We start from the raw sequence: 18,343 nt of genomic DNA, 5'->3' as shown, positions 1-18,343 counted from the left end.
TTAATGCTACATTCTAGGTATGCCCTACCTACTCTTTGGCTGACTTCCTATCTTCCAGGTGACAGCATCAGGAGGGGAGGCCTTTGGGGGTAATTAGTTCATGATAGCAAGCACTTAATGAACAGGATGAATGTTCTCATAAAAGAGGCTCCTGAGAACTGCTTCATGTAAGGAGGACACAGCAAGATTTGGTGCCATCCGTGAAGCAGGAAGTAGGCTCTCTCAGATAAGAAATCGGCTGACCTAGAAGCCACAGTCTGTAATGTTTTGTTGTAGCAACCCAACCAGACCAAGACTCTCAGCATGTACAAACCACCACACATGTACAACAACAGAAAATACTCAGAACTGCTACAGTCTGGTGACTGGTCATGAAGCAGGCCAACTGTGAGTCCCAGGCTATAATGGGTGGGGCTTCCTTCTTTGAATGCCCATCCATGATTCACCTAACCTTGACTAGAACCTTGGCTTCCTGGAATTCTTCCCTTGCTGGCATAGCTCAGCGCTTCATTTCTGGGAGGACTGAGGCTTCATTCATCCTGTCTCCTTTGAGCTGCTGATTTACCCTCACTGTGTAGCCTGGAAGTACTGCTGGGTACCCCATGGGATCCCCTGGTTTTGAAAAATAATTATCTTTGCTTGACTGTGACAGACAGCCTGGAATGTGGTTCTCTATGACATCAGTCTCTAAATGCTCAGGCTTTTGTGGCATCTCTTCTCTTTGAGTAGGGACCGGACCTGTAATTGGCAAAAGTAAATGGCACACATGATGACAGTTTGTCCTGTAGGACTCTGTCTTGTGAGTAGACATGCTATAGGGACACTCCTTATCCACAGTTTGGGTAAGCTGGGGTGGCCAGGAACTATGGAACTTTCCAGAAGCCTCTGGCTGCTGGGAGCAGTCTCCAGCTGACAAGAAATCAGCTAGGCTTCAGTCCAGCAGCTACAGGAAGTGGAATCAGCCAACACCTTAACTGGGATTGGAAGAGCCTGCATTGTCAAGCCTGCATTCTCCAAGATACAATGTCACCTCACCACCAATGGCAGATGTATCAGTTCCTAAGCAATGAGCTCCTGACCCAAAGGAAGTGGCATAACTGTGCTTTCCCCCCAGTTATTATTACTGTGTGTACAATGGGAGTGGGCACATGTACCACAGTGTGCATGTGGTCAGAGGACAACTGTATGGAGTGCACTCAGTCTCTCCCTCTACCTTTACATAGTTCCAGGGATCAAGTTCAGGTTGTACAGCAAGGCTTTTACCCACTGGTGCCTGGAGTTTGTTTCTTGAAACTGCTACAAAGCGCAGATAACTCAGGTTCTGTGATACAATTACACTTTGTTTGTTTGTTTGTTTGTTTTTGAGACAGGTTCTCTTACATAGCCCTGGCTGTCTTAGAACTCACTATGTATACCAGAGGGGCCTCCAACACACAGAGATCCACCTGCCTCTACAGAGATTAAAGGCATGTTCTATCATAGCCCAGATAATTACACATTTTTATGTGGTTGTTTTTTTTTTTGTTTTTGTTTTTGTTTTTGCCGGAGCTGAGGACCAAACCCAGGGCCTTGCACTTTCTAGGCAAGCGCTCTACCACTGAGCTAAATCCCCAACCCGAGTGTGTGTTCCTGTAAGCCCAGCACACATACTTGGGAGGTGGAGACAGATGCATCTTTGAGGCTTGATGCCTAGCCTACTAGGCAAGGCAAGTTTCAGGCCAATGAGAGGCTCTGTCTCCAAGGGAAAAAAAAAAAAAGAGGATGGGCAGCACCTACAGAAGGACACCTGAGGTTCACCCCTAAATACACACACCAGTACATACCTTGAGGGAAAAAAAAAATAGAGATACATTTTACAATTGCAAATTGCTGACTCTGCTTCTGTAAACTTGCTTGCGTTAGACACTGACCCATCCTCTCCCTGGAAATAAGTAAAAAGTTTCAGAGCCCAGCCGTCGGCCTTGGGACAAGGTCTGCAATTATAGATTAAAATAATAATAAGTCCCTGTTTAAAAAAATTCCTCAAAGGGGACCCAAGATAAGGACCATCTGGCGAGTCCAGCAAACTAGGTCAAATGTCAGCCAATCACAAGCCTGTAACTATGCGAACTCCCCTCCAGAGTAACTGCTCCCCCTAGACCTCCCCGAGCCAACCAGTTTACGACTAATGTTACAAAATTTCCCGCGTAACAAAATGATTGCTGAAATATATGATGATTTTTAAATTGGGCCAAACCCGGGGCACCTGGTATCTTATGCTCTTATGCTAATTTCTGCCTTTAAAAACGCTTGTAACCGCTGCTCAGGGCTCTCTGACTGACCAGGACAGAGAGCCCACTTGCGCCAGTGCTGAATACATTCCTCTTGCGTGTTGCATCTGCTGGTTTGGAATCTTGGTTTCTGGGGGAGCCCTCTCGCAGACAAAAGTATCCCAGGGCTCTGGGGTCTTTTATTTGGGGGCTCGTCCGGGATTTGGGCGCTCCCAGACCCAAATTCCAAGGCCAGTTGGAGGTAAGACAGAGCTCTAACGTTTCATGTCTTTAATGTTTGTCGGGTTTTTTTTTGTTCTATGTTTTGGGATCCAAAAGTGCCTGTACAGGACTTGTATCTGAATTTGTATTTGGGCCAGTGGGGAAGGCAGACGTGCCCAGACCCCTGGTCCCGCCCTGGAGTCCCACTCTAGGGTTGTTTGGAGGGAGGAAGAGATCCGAGTGTCTCTTTGTTCTAGGGAGTTAAGGCACGGCCGGCCCCTCCCATTTGAAGTTTCCTTCCTCATTTGTACTCACTCGGCACCGCGTGGCGTCTGTCTAGTCTTGTTTGTTTCTGTTTAATGTTGATTGTCTTTATATGTCTGGTGGCCTCTGGAAAAATGGGACAATGACTAACAACCCCCTTAAGCCTCACTTTAGATCACTGGAAAGATGTTACGACCCGGGCCCACAACTGTCACTGGAGGTACGGAAAAAGAAATGGATCGCTTTCTGTTCTTCAGAATGGCCTGCTTTTAATGTAGGATGGCCAAAGGATGGCTCTTTTAATCTCGAAGTTCTCTTACAGGTGAAGGCTCGAGTTTTTCAGCCCAGCCCTCATGGACACCCTGATCAGGTCCCCTACATAGTCATTTGGGAGGATCTTGCCCGAGACCCCCCAAAGTGGATCAAGCCCTTCCTTCCCCAGCCTCTGTCCACACCCCTGTTCCCCTCCCTACACCCTCATCTTCCCTCTATCCCCTAAAAGAATTGTCTGGGTTAAAAGCTAAGGACTCTTCCTCCTCACCTCCCCCTGTTTTATCTGATGATCAGACAGATTCACTACTATTAGACCCCCCTACCACCTTATGCCCAACCTGCTCGCTGGATAAGAAAAGAACAAAGGGGCCCCCTAGAGGGCTCCCTTTCCCCACCTGCTCCCTCCCCAGACTCCACTGAACCGGAGGCGGGTCCCCAGGTGCTACCGCAGTCTCTGGCTCCCTCACCACCTCCCAGTAGTCGTATGTGCCTCTGCCATGATCGAGGAGGGGACAATGAGGGGGTCTGGACAGCCCATGCTCTTCCCCTCCGGACAGTGGCTGGCCAATTTCAGTATTGGCCTTTTTTCTGCTTCAGACTTATATAACTGGAAAACTCACAACCCATCCTTTTCACAAGACCCTCAGGCCCTGACAGGCTTGATTGAATCCATTCTGTTAACCCACCAGCCCACTTGGGACGATTGTCAGCAGCTCTTACAGACTCTCCTCACCATGGAGGAACGGCAGCGGGTGTTCCTAGAGGCTCTCAAAAATGTTCCAGGAGAAGATGGCAGACAGATGCAGTTGCCTAATGAGATCGAAGAAATGTTCCCATTAACCCGCCCTGATTGGGACTTCAACACTGCAGCTGGTAGGGAGCGGCTCCGTCTTTATCGCCAGGTTCTGTTGGCGGGTCTCAAAGGGGCTGGAAGGCGCCCCACCAATTTGGCCAAGGTACATGCGATAATACAGGGGGCTGAGGAAACACCCACAGGATTCCTAGAGAGGTTGATGGAAGGATATCGTATGTATACGCCCTTTGACCCCTCTGCTGCAGATAGGCAATCCGATGTCATCATGTCCTTTATCGGGCAATCAGCCCCAGACATACGGACTAAGCTACAGCGGTTGGAGGGGCTTCAGGGGTACACCTTACAGGATTTAGTCAAGGAAGCAGAAAAGATTTTTAATAAAAGGAGACACAAGAAGAAAAGGAAGAAAGACTGCGTAGGGAGCAGGAGGACAGAGAGGACAAGCGAGACAAGAGGCGTACTGGGGAGCTAAGCAAAATCTTGGCCACCGTAGTGCGACAGCCAGAAGAGAGAGGAGCTAGGTTAGGTAGGGGCCTGGGAGACGAAAAGAGACCTCAACTGAGCCGCGACCAGTATGCATATTGTAAGGAAATAGGACACTGGGCCAAGGACTGCCCTAAAAATAAAAGACAGACAAGAGGACCCCAGAAGCTGACAGAAATATTGTTCCTACAGGATGATGAAGATTAGGACAGTCAGGGCCAGGAGCCCCCCCCCTGGGCCCCGGTTAACCCTTCGAGTGGGGGGCCAACCAGTAACCTTCCTGGTTGACACCGGTGCCCAACATTCGGTCCTAACTCAATCAAGAGGTCCCTTGAGTTCTAAGACGTCCTGGGTGCAGGGTGCCATGGGAGGAAAGCTGTACCGATGGACAACTGAGCGAAAAGTACACCTTGGGACAGGGTTGGTCACTCACTCATTCCTCCTAGTTCCAGACTGCCCCTATCCATTGTTGGGGAGAGACCTCCTCTCAAAAGTAGGAGCCCAGATTTACTTCCAAGAAAGAGGGGCCTCTGTTAGGGGACCCCAAGGACAGCCCCTCCAAGTTCTAACTCTGCGCCTGGAGGATGAACATCGATTACATGAAAGCCCCCAGTCAGCCCAGATCGACCCTCAATGGTTATCAGATTTTCCCCAGGCTTGGGCAGAGACTGCAGGAATGGGACTGGCTGCAAACCAGCCCCCCAAAATCATTAGACTTAAGCCCTCGTCTACCCCGGTGATGATACGTCAGTATCCACTAAGCAGGGAAGCCAAAAATGGAATTAGGCCACATATACAAAGACTGCTACAATTGGGCATCCTAAAACCATGCCAATCCCCATGGAACACCCCCTTATTGCCAGTCAAAAAGCCTGGGACGGGGGACTATCGTCCGGTACAGGCCTTAAGAGAAGTAAACAAGAGGACAGAGGACATACATCCTACAGTGCCCAATCCCTACAACTTGCTAAGTACGCTGCCCCCAAGCCACACATGGTATACAGTGCTAGATTTAAAAGATGCTTTCTTCTGCATGAGACTAAGCCCTCAGAGTCAGCCAATCTTTGCTTTCGAATGGAGAGATCCAGAATCAGGTTTTTCAGGACAGCTCACATGGACGAGATTACCACAAGGATTCAAAAACTTCCCGACCCTGTTTGACGAGGCTCTACATCAGGACCTGGCTGATTTCAGTCAGCCATCCTCAGTTCGCTCTTCTGCAGTATGTAGACGACCTGCTCCTAGCAGCTGAGACTGGAGATGACTGTCTAAAAGGTACTGGGGCCCTTTTAAAAACGCTAGGGGAATTAGGGTATAGGGCCTCAGCTAAAAAGGCCCAAATTTGTGTCAGACAAGTGACCTACCTGGGCTATAAGCTGGAAGGAGGACAGAGATGGCTAACAGAGGGTCGTAAACAAGCCGTCACCCAGATCCTGCCGCCCACAAGTTCACGGGCCCTGAGGGAGTTCTTGAGAAGCGCTGGATTTTGTTGCTTATGGATACCAGGATTTGCTGAGCTGACAGCCCCTCTGTATCCCCTTACCAAGGCCAATGCCCCATTCCGGTGGGAAAAAGAACAACAGGCCTTTGATCGAATTAAAAAGGCCTTATTATCAGCTCCGGCTTTGGGCCTCCCAGATGTGACCAGGCCATTCACTTTATATGTGGATGAACGACAGGGAATTGCAAAAGGAGTTTTGACCCAAAAATTAGGGCCCTGGAAAAGACTGGTGGCCTACTTTTCAAAGAAACTGGACAATGTGGCGGCCGAATGGCCCCCATGTCTCCGTATCATTGCAGCTGTGGCCATATTGGTAAAAGACTCTGATAAGCTAACCTTGGGACAGCCCTTGACAGTGACGGCCCCCCAGGCCATAGAGACAGTTATTCACCAGCCCCCTGACCGATGGCTTTCAAATGCCCGGATCACCCATTACCAGACAATGCTATTAAATCCCGACCGGATTCGGTTCGGGGCTGCAGTCTCTCTCAACCCAGCGACTCTGCTTCCGGACTCGGACTCTCACCTCTCCATCGAACATGATTGTCACCAAATTCTGGCAGAAGTACACGGGACCCGTGAAGACTTAACTGACCAACCTCTGCCAGATGCTGAACATACCTGGTACACGGATGGGAGCAGTTTCCTGCATAACGGTGAGCGAAAGGCGGGGGCAGCAGTAGTAGATGGGACCACAGTCATCTGGGCGTCGGCCCTGGAGCCCGGAACCTCAGCACAGAGGGCCGAACTCATCGCCCTGACGCAGGCATTGACAAAGGCCCAGGGAAAAAAAGTCAACATTTACACAGACAGCCAGTATGCTTTTGCTACCGCGCATGTCCGTGGAGAGATTTATTGAAGGCGGGGCCTGTTAACTTCGGCGGGAAAAGATATTAAAAACAAAAAAGAAATCCTAGACCTCCTACAGGCCCTCTTCCTACCTAAAAAGGTGAGCATCATCCATTGTCCGGGTCCCCAGGTGGGGAGGGACCCTGTAGCGGTGGGAAACAGGATGGCGGATGAAACAGCTAGGATGACAGCCTTACAAAACCACACCCTTGCCTTAACCACATCCCAGGAAGGGCAGCCAAACAAACAGCCTCTCTTCCAGTATTCAGATCAGGACACAGAGATGGCCAAAAAGTTAAAGGCAACCTTTAACAACTCGACCGGAACTTGGGAATACAAAAATAAAACTATACTGCCCCAAAAGGATGCAAGGAGACTGGTCACTTACCTGCACAGGTGGACTCACTTGGGTTATAAAAAGCTAGAGACTCTTTTACAGAGAGAGGAACAGTTTCATTACATTCCATATTTATCGGGCACAATTAAACAAGTTGTAGACTCTTGTATTCCCTGTGCCAAGGTCAATGCAGGCCGGTTCCAGGCACCTGCTGGAGTCAGGATGAGAGGAGAATGACCCAGCACCAACTGGGAGATCGATTTCACTGAAATCAGGCCTGGTAAATACAGAGTTAAATATCTCCTAGTCTTTGTGGATACTTTCTCCGGCTGGACAGAAGCCTTCCCCACCAAACAAGAAACAGCACAAGTGGTGGTCAAGAAGATTTTAGAAGAGATCTTGCCTTGATTTGGGCTCCCTAAGGTAATAGGGTCAGATAATGGCCCTGCTTTCGTCTCTCAGGTAAGTCAGATGGTGGCCAAGCTTTTGGGGATAAATTGGAAATTACATTGCACTTACAGACCCCAAAGTTCAGGATAGGTAGAGCGAATGAACAGAACAATTAAAGAGACCCTAACCAAATTAGCCCTAGAAACTGGCACTAAAGACTGTGTCCAACTCCTTCCCATGGCCCTGTTTAGAGCTAGAAACACTCCAGTGAGCCATGGACTGACTCCCTACGAAATCCTATATGGGGGACCCCCTCCTATAGCAGATTTCCTTGACCCTGCCATTGATTCCTTTGCAAATACCCAAAGTTTGCAGGTGCGGCTACGAGCCCCACAACTCATCCAGAGACTGGTGTGGAAGCCCTTGGCCGCCGTCTATACAGCTGGGAGCTCCACAGTCCCACACCCCTTCCAGATCGGCGACAAAGTGTACGTGAGAAGACACCAATCCAGGACCCTCGAGCCTCGTTGGAAGGGCCCATACACTGTGCTGCTGACCACCCCCACGGCAGTAAAGGTCGATGGCATCTCTACCTGGATCCATGCCTCCCATCTTAAGCCAGCACCCCAGCTGGGACCCGACTGGAAATTGGAAAAGACTAGTAATCCCCTTAAACTTCGAGTCCGCCGAGCTGGTATTGTTTCTCCTACTGGTACTTTTACCCTGTAACCTAAGAGCTAGCTCAGCAGCTAATCCATACTCCCCCCAACATCTGGTTTGGGAAGTCAGCTCTGCTACTGGACAGGTCGTCTGGTTAACTGAAGGTGACCACACCCCCGGAACCTGGTGGCCCACCCTAACACCTGACCTATGCCAACTATTCATGGGGCTGGACACCTGGGATATCCCAGAACAAGAAAACCCAAACGATTTACAGTGGAGAGTAAAAATAGTCCCTCCCCGTTGGTATGGGTGTTCAAACCCACAGGCCCACGCTGAACTCCGTGGTTTGGAGTTCTACGTCTGTCCTAGAGATAGGAGAAGTAGAAAACAAGTTCTAAAATGTGGAGGGTCTGAGTCCCTATACTGTGCCAAATGGGGATGTGAGACTACCAGGGATGCCTACTGGGGACCATCTTCCAGTCATGATTGGATTCAGGTCAAAAAGGGCTCTGCGGCAGACTGCTCAAAACAGGCTCTTTGTAACCCCTTGTCCATCATCTTTACAGAACCAGGGAAATGAGTTGAAAATCTAGCTCAGTGGCAAAAAGGTCAGACTTGGGGGTTACGCCTCTACAAGGAGGGAAATGACGATGGCCTCTGGTTTAAGATTACCCTCCGCCAAAAACCCCTGTCTCATCCAATGATGATAGGACCAAACCCTGTCCTTCGTCCCCGCTCTCGGGTACCCCAAGCCCTGCCACCCAAGATTATAACCACAACCCACACCCCCGTGACTTCAAAAAACCACCCTCCCCCTCCATCAACAACCATACAGATGTCCTTGATGCCCCCCTTATACAACCTGATTAAGGGAGCCTTCTCTGCCCTTAACTCCACCAAAAGCGACCTCACTCGGTCCTGTTGGCTCTGCCTTTCTGAGGGACCCCCTTATTATGAGGGAACAGCTTACAACGGTACCTACAACAACACTGACTCATGCTCCTGGGGAAGGCCAGCAAACTAACTTTATCTGAGGTATCAGGACAGGGACTATGTCTTGGTACACCACCCCCTGAAAAGAGTCAGCTCTGTGCCCGCACAGAAAAGGTTACAGCTATCACAGGCAAATACTTAGCACCCTCAGACGGGGGATGGTGGGCTTGTAACACCAGTTTAACCCCTTGTATCTCACCAACGCTGATAAACCAGACTAGTTTCTGCGTTCTAGTACATCTGTACCCTCGGGTTATATACCATGACTCCCCATCTTTTGAAGAACAGATGGAAGGCCTGACCCACCGATACAAAAGAGAACCCGTCACCATGACCTTAGCTGTCCTCATGGGACTGGGAACAGTAGCGGGCATAGCGGGGGCGGGAATGGGGAGTGCTGCTTATGTGCAAGGGTATCAGCACATGGAACAGCTAAAGGCCGCTATAGCAGAGGATTTGAGGGGGCTAGAGGCTTCCATCTCTGCATTAGAAACCTCCCTCGCCTCCCTGTCAGAGGTTGTGCTCCAAAATCGAAGAGGCCTAGACTTGGTTTTCATTAGAGATGGAGGATTATGTGCGACCCTAAAAGAAGAATGTTGCTTCTATGCGGACCACACTGGGGTAGTACGTGACTCCATGGCCAAGCTTCGTAAGCGACTGGAGGAGCGAAAATGGGAAAAGGCCGCCAGAGCCAGTTGGTTTGAAAATTGGTGGTCCAAATCCTCCTGGCTCACCACATTGTTGTCTGCGTTAGCAGGGCCCATCATCATCCTACTTCTGCTTTTCACTTTTGGCCCCTACATTCTTAATAGGCTGCTACAATTTATCCGAGAAAGACTGTCCATTACGCAGGCTATGGTATTAACCCAACAATACCAAGCATTAAGAACGACTGACACTCCACAAGATAATATACAGACACCCTAAATTTTAAGATTAAAATTAGTCCAAAGAAAAAGGAGGGAATGAGGAAAAAAAAATTAGAGATACATTTTACAATTGCAAATTGCTGACTCTGCTTCTGTAAACTTGCTTGCGTTAGACACTGACCCATCCTCTCCCTGGAAATAAGAAAAAGCTTCAGAGCCCAGCCGTCGGCCTTGGGACAAGGTCTGCAATTATAGATTAAAATAATAATAAGTCCCTGTTAAAAAAAATTCCTCAAAGAGGACCCAAGATAAGGACCATCTGGCGAGTCCAGCAAACTAGGTCAAATGTCAGCCAATCACAAGCCTATAACTATGCGAACTCCCCTCCAGAGTAACCGCTCCCCCTAGACCTCCCCGAGCCAACCAGTTTACGACTAATGTTACAAAATTTCCCGCGTAACAAAATGATTGCTGAAATATATGATGATTTTTAAATTGGGCCAAACCCGGGGCACCTGGTATCTTATGCTAATTTTGTAATTTCTGCCTTTAAAAATGCTTGTAACCGCTGCTCCGGGCTCTCTGACTGACCAGGACAGAGAGCCCACTTGCACCAGTGCTGAATACATTCCTTTTGCGTGTTGCATCTGCTGGTTTGGAATCTTGGTTTCTGGGGGAGCCCTCTCGCAGACGAAAGTATCCCAGGGCTCTGGGGTCTTTTAACCTGAATACGCATACTACATACAACCCAAATACACAGAAAGGAAAGGAAATTATTTTCAATTATTTTCTCTTGCTAAGCCATCTAGTCTTTAGTATTTTGTTTTTGTTTTGTTTTAATAATTTATTTAATGCACACTGGTGTGAGGGTGTCAGATCCCCTGGAACTGGAGTTACAGACAGTTGTGAGCTGCAGTCCTCTGAAAGGACAGCCAGTACTCTTAACCGGTGAGCCATCTCTCCAGCCCCTGGTATTTTGTTATAGCAGCTGAATTAGTTACATTTTTTTAAATCATTGTGATAAAATACTTGACAGAAATATCTTAGGTGGGAAGAGGCTTTTTATGGCTCATGGTTCCAAAGAGATTTCAGTCCATCATGACAGGGGAGGCTGGGCAGTAGGAGCTCAGTCTACCAGCAGCAAAGCAGGAAGCAGAGGCCTCAGCAGGCTAAACAGTGAAGGTGAAACCTTCAAAGGCCCCGCCCTCAAAGGCCCCGCCCTCAAAGGCCCCGCCCTCAAAGGCCCCGCCCTCAAAGGCCCCGCCCTCAAAGGCCTGCCTCCTAAAGGCTCTGAGCATTCCAAGTAGCAGCAGAGGCTGGATACAGAGCGTTGAAAACGTGGGCCTTTGGGAGACATTTTAGATTCAAACCAAAGCAACAACCTGGCCATGATCATGCATCAAGAAAAACAGAGTCGTGGCTCTGTGGGGAAAGATGCTTGCCTGGAACCCTGACGAACTGAATTCAACACCCATGATCCACACCATGGAAAGAGAGAACCAATTCCTTCAATTGTCCTCTGGACTCCACACATGCACTTCCGCACACCTGAATAGCATATATAAGGCCCTAGGTTTGATTCCAGGATAATATTAACAAACAGACACACACTGACATACGGACACACACACAAACACACATATGTCTATACATGTTTATACAACACACTTGTTTTTGTATCTTTTCTTTCTCAAAATAAAATTATCTTCATTTTATTTTATTGAAGTTCCAGGACTTAATTGAACATAAGGCTTTGCATGTGCAAGGTAAGTGCCATACCACTTATTTATACCTGTTTGTGTTTCAAATACTTTCAGTCTAGGGGATAGGGATTTAGTTTTGGGCTCAGTTCCCAGTACCACATAAACTAGTACTGAAAGAGAATCAGAAGTTCAGGGACACCTGGAATGGTGATCCATGCCTTTCCAGCACTCAGGAAGCAGAGACAGGTGGATCTGTGAGTTCGAGGCTAGCCCAGTCTACAGAGCAAGTTCCAGGACAGCCAGGGCTGTTATACAGAGAAACCCTGTCTCAAAAAAAACCAAAAAAATCGCCGGATGGTGGTGGCCCAAGCCTTTAATCCCAGCACTCGGGAGGCAGAGCCAGGCGGACCTCTGTGAGTTCGAGGCCAGCCTGGTCTACAGAGTGAGATCCAGGACAGGCACCAAAACTACACAGAGAAACCCTGTCTCAAAAAACAAAACAAAACAAAACAAAAAACAAAACAAATCAAAACAACAACAACAACAAAAAAAAAAAACCCATCAAAACTTCAAACAACAACCAGGAGATTCAGCCTGCGGCTGTTTGAAGCACTCAGATATTGGTGAAATTATTAAGGCCACTCCACGTAGTTAAAAGGGAGGTTTATTTTGTAGGGTAACTTACAAATGAAGGGGTAGGTTGCAGGGTCTGGCAAAGGTATAGCACAGTCCGGCGGTGTTCTCTGGAGAACTCTGCTCGGTCTACCTCCTGCGTCCAGCGTCCCCTGAACCAAGAGAGCGACCTCCTCTTGATCCTCGGTCTTCTGCTCCCTCCTCTGCCACGCCTTGTAGGCGTGATCATTACTGAAGCCTCAATGGGGGTTGGAACTTCCAGGCCAATGCTGGGATGGCTATCCACTACATCTCCCCCTTTTGTCTAAATAAGAAAGTTCTAACCTAATACAAGACTATATACAAAGAGATGGTTATCAAATATTGTCCAGGAGTAATGAGGGATAATGACCTAGATAAGTTGGAATTACAATAAGTGCAAACAATATCAAGCAAAAAACACATATTAAAATCCAGGGAAGTCTAGGGCATGGATAGGTGGCATGTTACAAGGATCATTCCAAAAGGTGTACTATCCTAAAGAACCTGAGTCTAATACTTAATATATTCTATCTAAGATATTATATATGTATATATACTAAGTTGTAACTATAACTGTTAATCTCCAACCTCATCAAAGACCTGAGAAGGAATATAATAATACCTGAGAAATGGGAGAAGGACGCAAGCAACTTTCGGAAGTCTTGCAAGAGTAGACAGAGACAGCTAGCAGCCTGGACAGTCACCTAATGTTTCTCAGTATCGTTGGTGCATTCAAATTGGCTACAGGCCTAGAGTATCTGACAGACCATTTTCAGAAGCAGGAATTCTGAAAGACCATCTTACCCTGTCTTGGCAAAGTATGGCGGTCACTTTCCTTGTGTCCTGCTTGTCCAGAAAGGACAGCATTTGTACTGTCAGCAGTTGAGGCAAGGGCAGTTCTTTGCCCAGTAGGCCATTTTGTGCCAAGAAGACAAACTTCCAAATGGAAATGTCTTAGAAGCCCAACATTCTCTCGGGATCAAATTGGTGCTGCCAGGAGCAATTGTGTCTCACGTCAACAGAATTCTAAATTATTTAAATGCCATATTCTCTAGGTCCATGAAGTGTTTGAAGATTACCTGTCCATCTGGCCTATGTGTTTATAAATCTGGATAACCTAACTAACATAATTATAGAGATGACAAGCATAGGTGACAATAACTCTGTAAGTCTCATCTACCTAAACAACCTAAGGACTAAGGCTTCCTATAAATAAGGCAAACAGTCTGTAAGCAAATGTACAGTAAAAGGACAATGACTTCAAATTGTGACAATACACAAAATATCTTTAACAGAGGTAGGAATGTATAGTGCAATATGCAATATGATAATAATCCTAAATATATATCAGTATACAGAATATCTTAAACAGAAGTAGAACATACATACAGTATGACAGACATAAATTCACATTTGTATCAATATACAAATATTTCAAATAAGAGTAAAAATATGTGTACAATATAACAAACATAGTTCTGCATTTGTATCAATATACAAATTATCCTAAATAGGAATATAAAAAGCTCATATTTGTATCAACATATAAGAATTCATAACAGTGCAAAGGCTGCTATATTACTAAATTTGTTTACTAATGTATATGATAGTCTACCATAATATCTTATACGTATCCACTCCATTTCTTCTTTCCCCCCCTTTTTTTTGAGACATATTGTCTTTCCTTAAGGAGAGTACTGAGTTTAACCATTTCTTCCACCCCCAACCCTAGAACCATTATCCATAACCCTGAGAAATATGAAACCTAAGGGATAAGGGGCGTCGTGTTCTTAGAATTGCTTCCTGCTGTGGGCGATGGTATCTCTGTTGGGTATTGTGAGAAAGCTCAGATAGTTAAATCTCAGTTAGATTAACTGTAGATTCTGTAGCAACTCTTAGAGTAATGGGTAAGATTGTCTGAAATTCTGGCAAGAAGTGTAGTATGATGATGATTAACATGGCATCATTCTGGATTGGGTAGATTTGTTGTTGTTGTTGGGGCCCCATCTTCCTTTTGGAGACTTTAGAGATTGCCTGTGTAGATTGGTAACAATAGATTCTTTCTTTCTGCTATAAACATCCGGATATCCAAGGCCTTATGATTTCTGGAAGATGGGTATTTCCATTATCCTGGAAAGACAAAAACAGAAGCCTACCCCAACCTTTGATTGTTAACTTTTTCTTACAACCTGAGGAGATGCCACATTGGTGGATGATCTTTTATTTTCCTCATCAAGGGGTTTCTCTTGTTTGAATCGAATTTTTATTAATTTTGTTGGTATTTATAGCTTTTCTTCTCCTGTGGAAACAAAAGCAAAACCCCTTCCCCAACGTAGGACATATCCAGGTTTCCATTCTGAGGTCAACACATCTTTGAAATAAACTGGTTGGTTTAGCTCAGGAGTTTTGTCTGTCGTCCAATGTCTCTCCGCAGCTGTTGTTCCTTTCTTATCAGCATTGAGAAAATTCAAGGTTAATAAAGCACTATGCAATCTATTTCTAGGAGTCATTGTTACCTGTTGCTGTTTATTTAGCATATCCTTTAAAGTTCGATTGGATCTTTCTATGACTGCTTGGCCTGTGGGATTGTGTGGTATACCTGTAACATGCTTTATATTGTAATAAGCAAAGAACTGTCTCATTTTATTGGAGACATATGCCGGGGCATTATCTGTCTTAATTTGTACAGGTATTCCCATGATGGCCATAACTTCTAATAGGTGTGTAATCACAGAATCAGCCTTTTCAGAACTCTGTAGCTCTTCCCTGTGTTGTCACAGTAACACTCATAGAAGTCTCTTATTAAACATGCATTTCTTTTGCAGCACTGGGAATTGAACCCCTGCTGTCTTTCATGCTAAGTCACACTTTACCACCAAGCTGTATCTCCAGCCTCAATCATTCCCATTTTAAAGACAAGAAAGCTGAGGGACAGAAAGATTCAACCACTTGCTTAAGGAAGATGAGTAGAAACCCTTTCCTAGACTTTCCTGGGGTTGGGGGTGGGGGTAAAAACAGCACCAGGGTGAACCATATTGGAGCATGAAGCAAGGGCAAATAAATGCCCCAAACTCTCTCATGCAAATATCCTCCCAGGTCCTGAACCAAATGGGAAAAGTGAATAAAAGCCCTGCAACCGAATATAATAAAAAGCAGAGCTGCCCAATGTGTGCTAACGCTACCATCAGTCCTCACGAAGCCACTGTGGTGACAGCCTGGCTGGGAACTGAGTCATGAAAACAAGCAAAGGCCTGTCTTCACTAATTTTGTAGTTTGTTCATCTCCAATTTTTGGCATCTGTTTTGATGTTATCTATTTTAATTGCTGAGTTTTTTGTACTAAACTAAGTTTGCAACCTGGAAGATCTCTTCATTCATCTCAATTTTTATTACATTTTAGTGATCGTTTGTGTACTCTGTATGTGTGTGTGTCTCCATGCCATGTCAAGGATGAGTGCAAAGAGCAGAGGACAACTAACTGGCTGAAGTCTGTCTTCTTCCATCTGATGTTGGTTCTGGGGTCAGACTCAGGCTCTCAAGCTTGGTGGCCAGTACCTTTACCACTGAGTCATCCATCCCATCAGCCCCATTCATACCATCTTAATCTGGGCCCTGGATGAAATCCAAGTCTTTGCCTATATGGCACTAGGGGCACTCCTCAGCGCCAACCTCCTCTAAACGGGGGCCCAGAAAGCTATGGTATGGTGGCCCACATCTGTAATCCCAGCACCCAGGAGGCTGAAGCAAGAGAATCTGGAATTCAAAACCTGACTGAGCTACAAAAAGAGACCGTGGCTCACAACAAATGAAGAAACAGGGCCCTTTTTGTTGGTAGCTACCATTTCCTGTACCATTCTGTGAGTCTCAAACATCCCCATTTCTGGTGAGGTTTCTCATGGCCCACATGACTAGGGGAGTGTCCCATCTTCTCGTCAGAAATACTGAATCATAAAACGGGGGTAAAGGAAATGGTTCCATTGTGGAGTGAGCATCAGTACATGCCTGCAGAACTGTTAGGAGACAGCAGACATTCCCCACCCAGCCTTAGTCACATCTGACCCAGAAGCCTGCAGTGTGTACCCATCTGAGCTGGTGGCATCAGAATTCCCAGGTCCTTTAACCCTGGACATGCTGAAAGTCTGACTTTCCTAGAGCTTAGAGTGGGTGAGAGGAGTCCCTGCATCGGAAGGCTGGTCTTGTGGCTTAAGAGCCTGCAGTCCTCTCCTCAGCCACACTTTGAATGGAAAGAACACTGCTAATTTCTCTTGCGTGATCTTGCTCTTGGATCTCTGATCTCCTTTATCTATCTATCTCTCTATCTCTTCATTTCCCCAGGACTTCAAGAAAAGCAGAGAAACCATCCTTAAAAACACACTTTTGTGCAGCGGGACGATGAGTAAGAATAGAAACGAAATTCCCCTTGCAAAAAGGATGCCACAAATCCCAGCTAGTGGAACATTTTTTCAAGGCTCTTTTTGTTTGTTTTCAGTGTGTGAGTGTCTTTGCTTGAGTGTATGTGCACCAGATGTGTACACGGTACCTTCAGAGTCAGAGAAGGGCACCAGATTCTCTGGAACTGGAGTTGCAGGTGGTAGTGATGCCATGTGGATGCTGGGACTGGAACCCTGGTTTTCTGCAAAAGCAGCCAGAGCTCTTAACCACTGAGCCATCTCTCCAGCCTCCTTCATCTCCTCCCCACCTGGAACTTTTACAGAAGAGAAACTAATCTTAGAATGTCAGCTTTGAAGTGAGAAAAGTCAGGGAAACTTGCTGCCTACACCTGCTGCCCAGGCATCCTTCCCGACATTTCTGGACAAGAGCAAAACAACCCTCAACAAAGCCATCTCTCCAGAGCTGGGCCTGGTGGTACGCGTGCCTATTATCTCGGCACCAAGAGACTGAGTCGGGAGGAAACCCAATCTTAAATAAAACCCTATCTTAAAGCAACAAACAGACAGAAAAAGAAGAGCTGGGCACATAGCAGCTCAGTGGTAGAGCACTTGTTTAGCATGCTCACGGACCAGATGTCCAGCAGTGGCGAGGGAAAAAGAGTCTCATGGATCCCCTGCAATCATTTCTGCTCTTTCAAACCCATTTCCCAAGTTGCAACTGGTGAGACCTTCTAAAAATGCAAATTCAACACCAAGAGAAAATGAGCTAACACTTGTCAAGTACCGACTGCGTTACTGGCACTCTGTAGGGGCTGCAGAATGCCTATTCATAAGTACAAATCATGTTATTTCCATGCTTACAGACCCTCCGAGGCGCAAATGCAAGCTTGCCTGCCCACGTCTTCGGCTTCCCACCGTGGATACCTTGCTATTTACAGTGAATCTCCAAGCCTCACTTCAGTTCTCTGGAGAAAAGTTCTATCCTGGCTGCAGCAAGCTTCCTTTCCTCTACCTTTATTCTTCCCAGATCCAATCTTACTCGTTCTAAAAACTTCAGCGCCTTCCTTTTACTGGTTATGTGGCTTCCAGGCTCTCCCAAGAATGCCTCTTTACCCTCTTCCAGCTTCACGTGATCATGATTGTAATCACATATTAAGTGGTGGTTCAGTGTTAGCCTTCATTGCTAGGCTGTTAACTACTCCAAGTTAAGGGTTGCAGTTCTATTACTGCCCATCAGGGAAACCGAACTGGGAAAGGTCGCAGTGAAAGATGTCAAAGAGTCAGGAACTTTTAAGTACTTCGTCCTTTAGGTAACAGGCCCAAACTTGCACCGTGGCTACAGGATTTGAAGATCATTCCGAATGCAGACCCAGGTGGGCTGGAAGGGGAGGGGAGTTTTAGGAGCAGCAGGTTACAAGGATCATAACAGCAGAACTTGGCGGGCGCCACGCGAGCAGGACACGGCCCAGAAAAAAAAAAAAAAGTGTATGGGGGGGGGGCGGTCGTTTGTCAAATGTACCCGGCAGGGCCAGCAGCCTCTGCCGCACCCTGTGGCAAGAATGCGACTCCGCCCGGCCTGCGTGCGTGAGTGCGGGCAAAACCCAGCCAACCCCCAGGACTGACGTCAATCAAGGGGGCGCCTGCGGGCGTCAGGAGGGCTGGGTCTTGCAGAGAGGAGGGGGAGGGCCC

This window comes from Onychomys torridus, chromosome 1 (assembly GCF_903995425.1).
Source record: "Onychomys torridus chromosome 1, mOncTor1.1, whole genome shotgun sequence".
Classification (NCBI taxonomy): domain Eukaryota; kingdom Metazoa; phylum Chordata; class Mammalia; order Rodentia; family Cricetidae; genus Onychomys; species Onychomys torridus.
The sequence above is the reverse complement of the archived record's forward strand: the minus strand, read 5'-3'. Positions refer to the sequence as shown.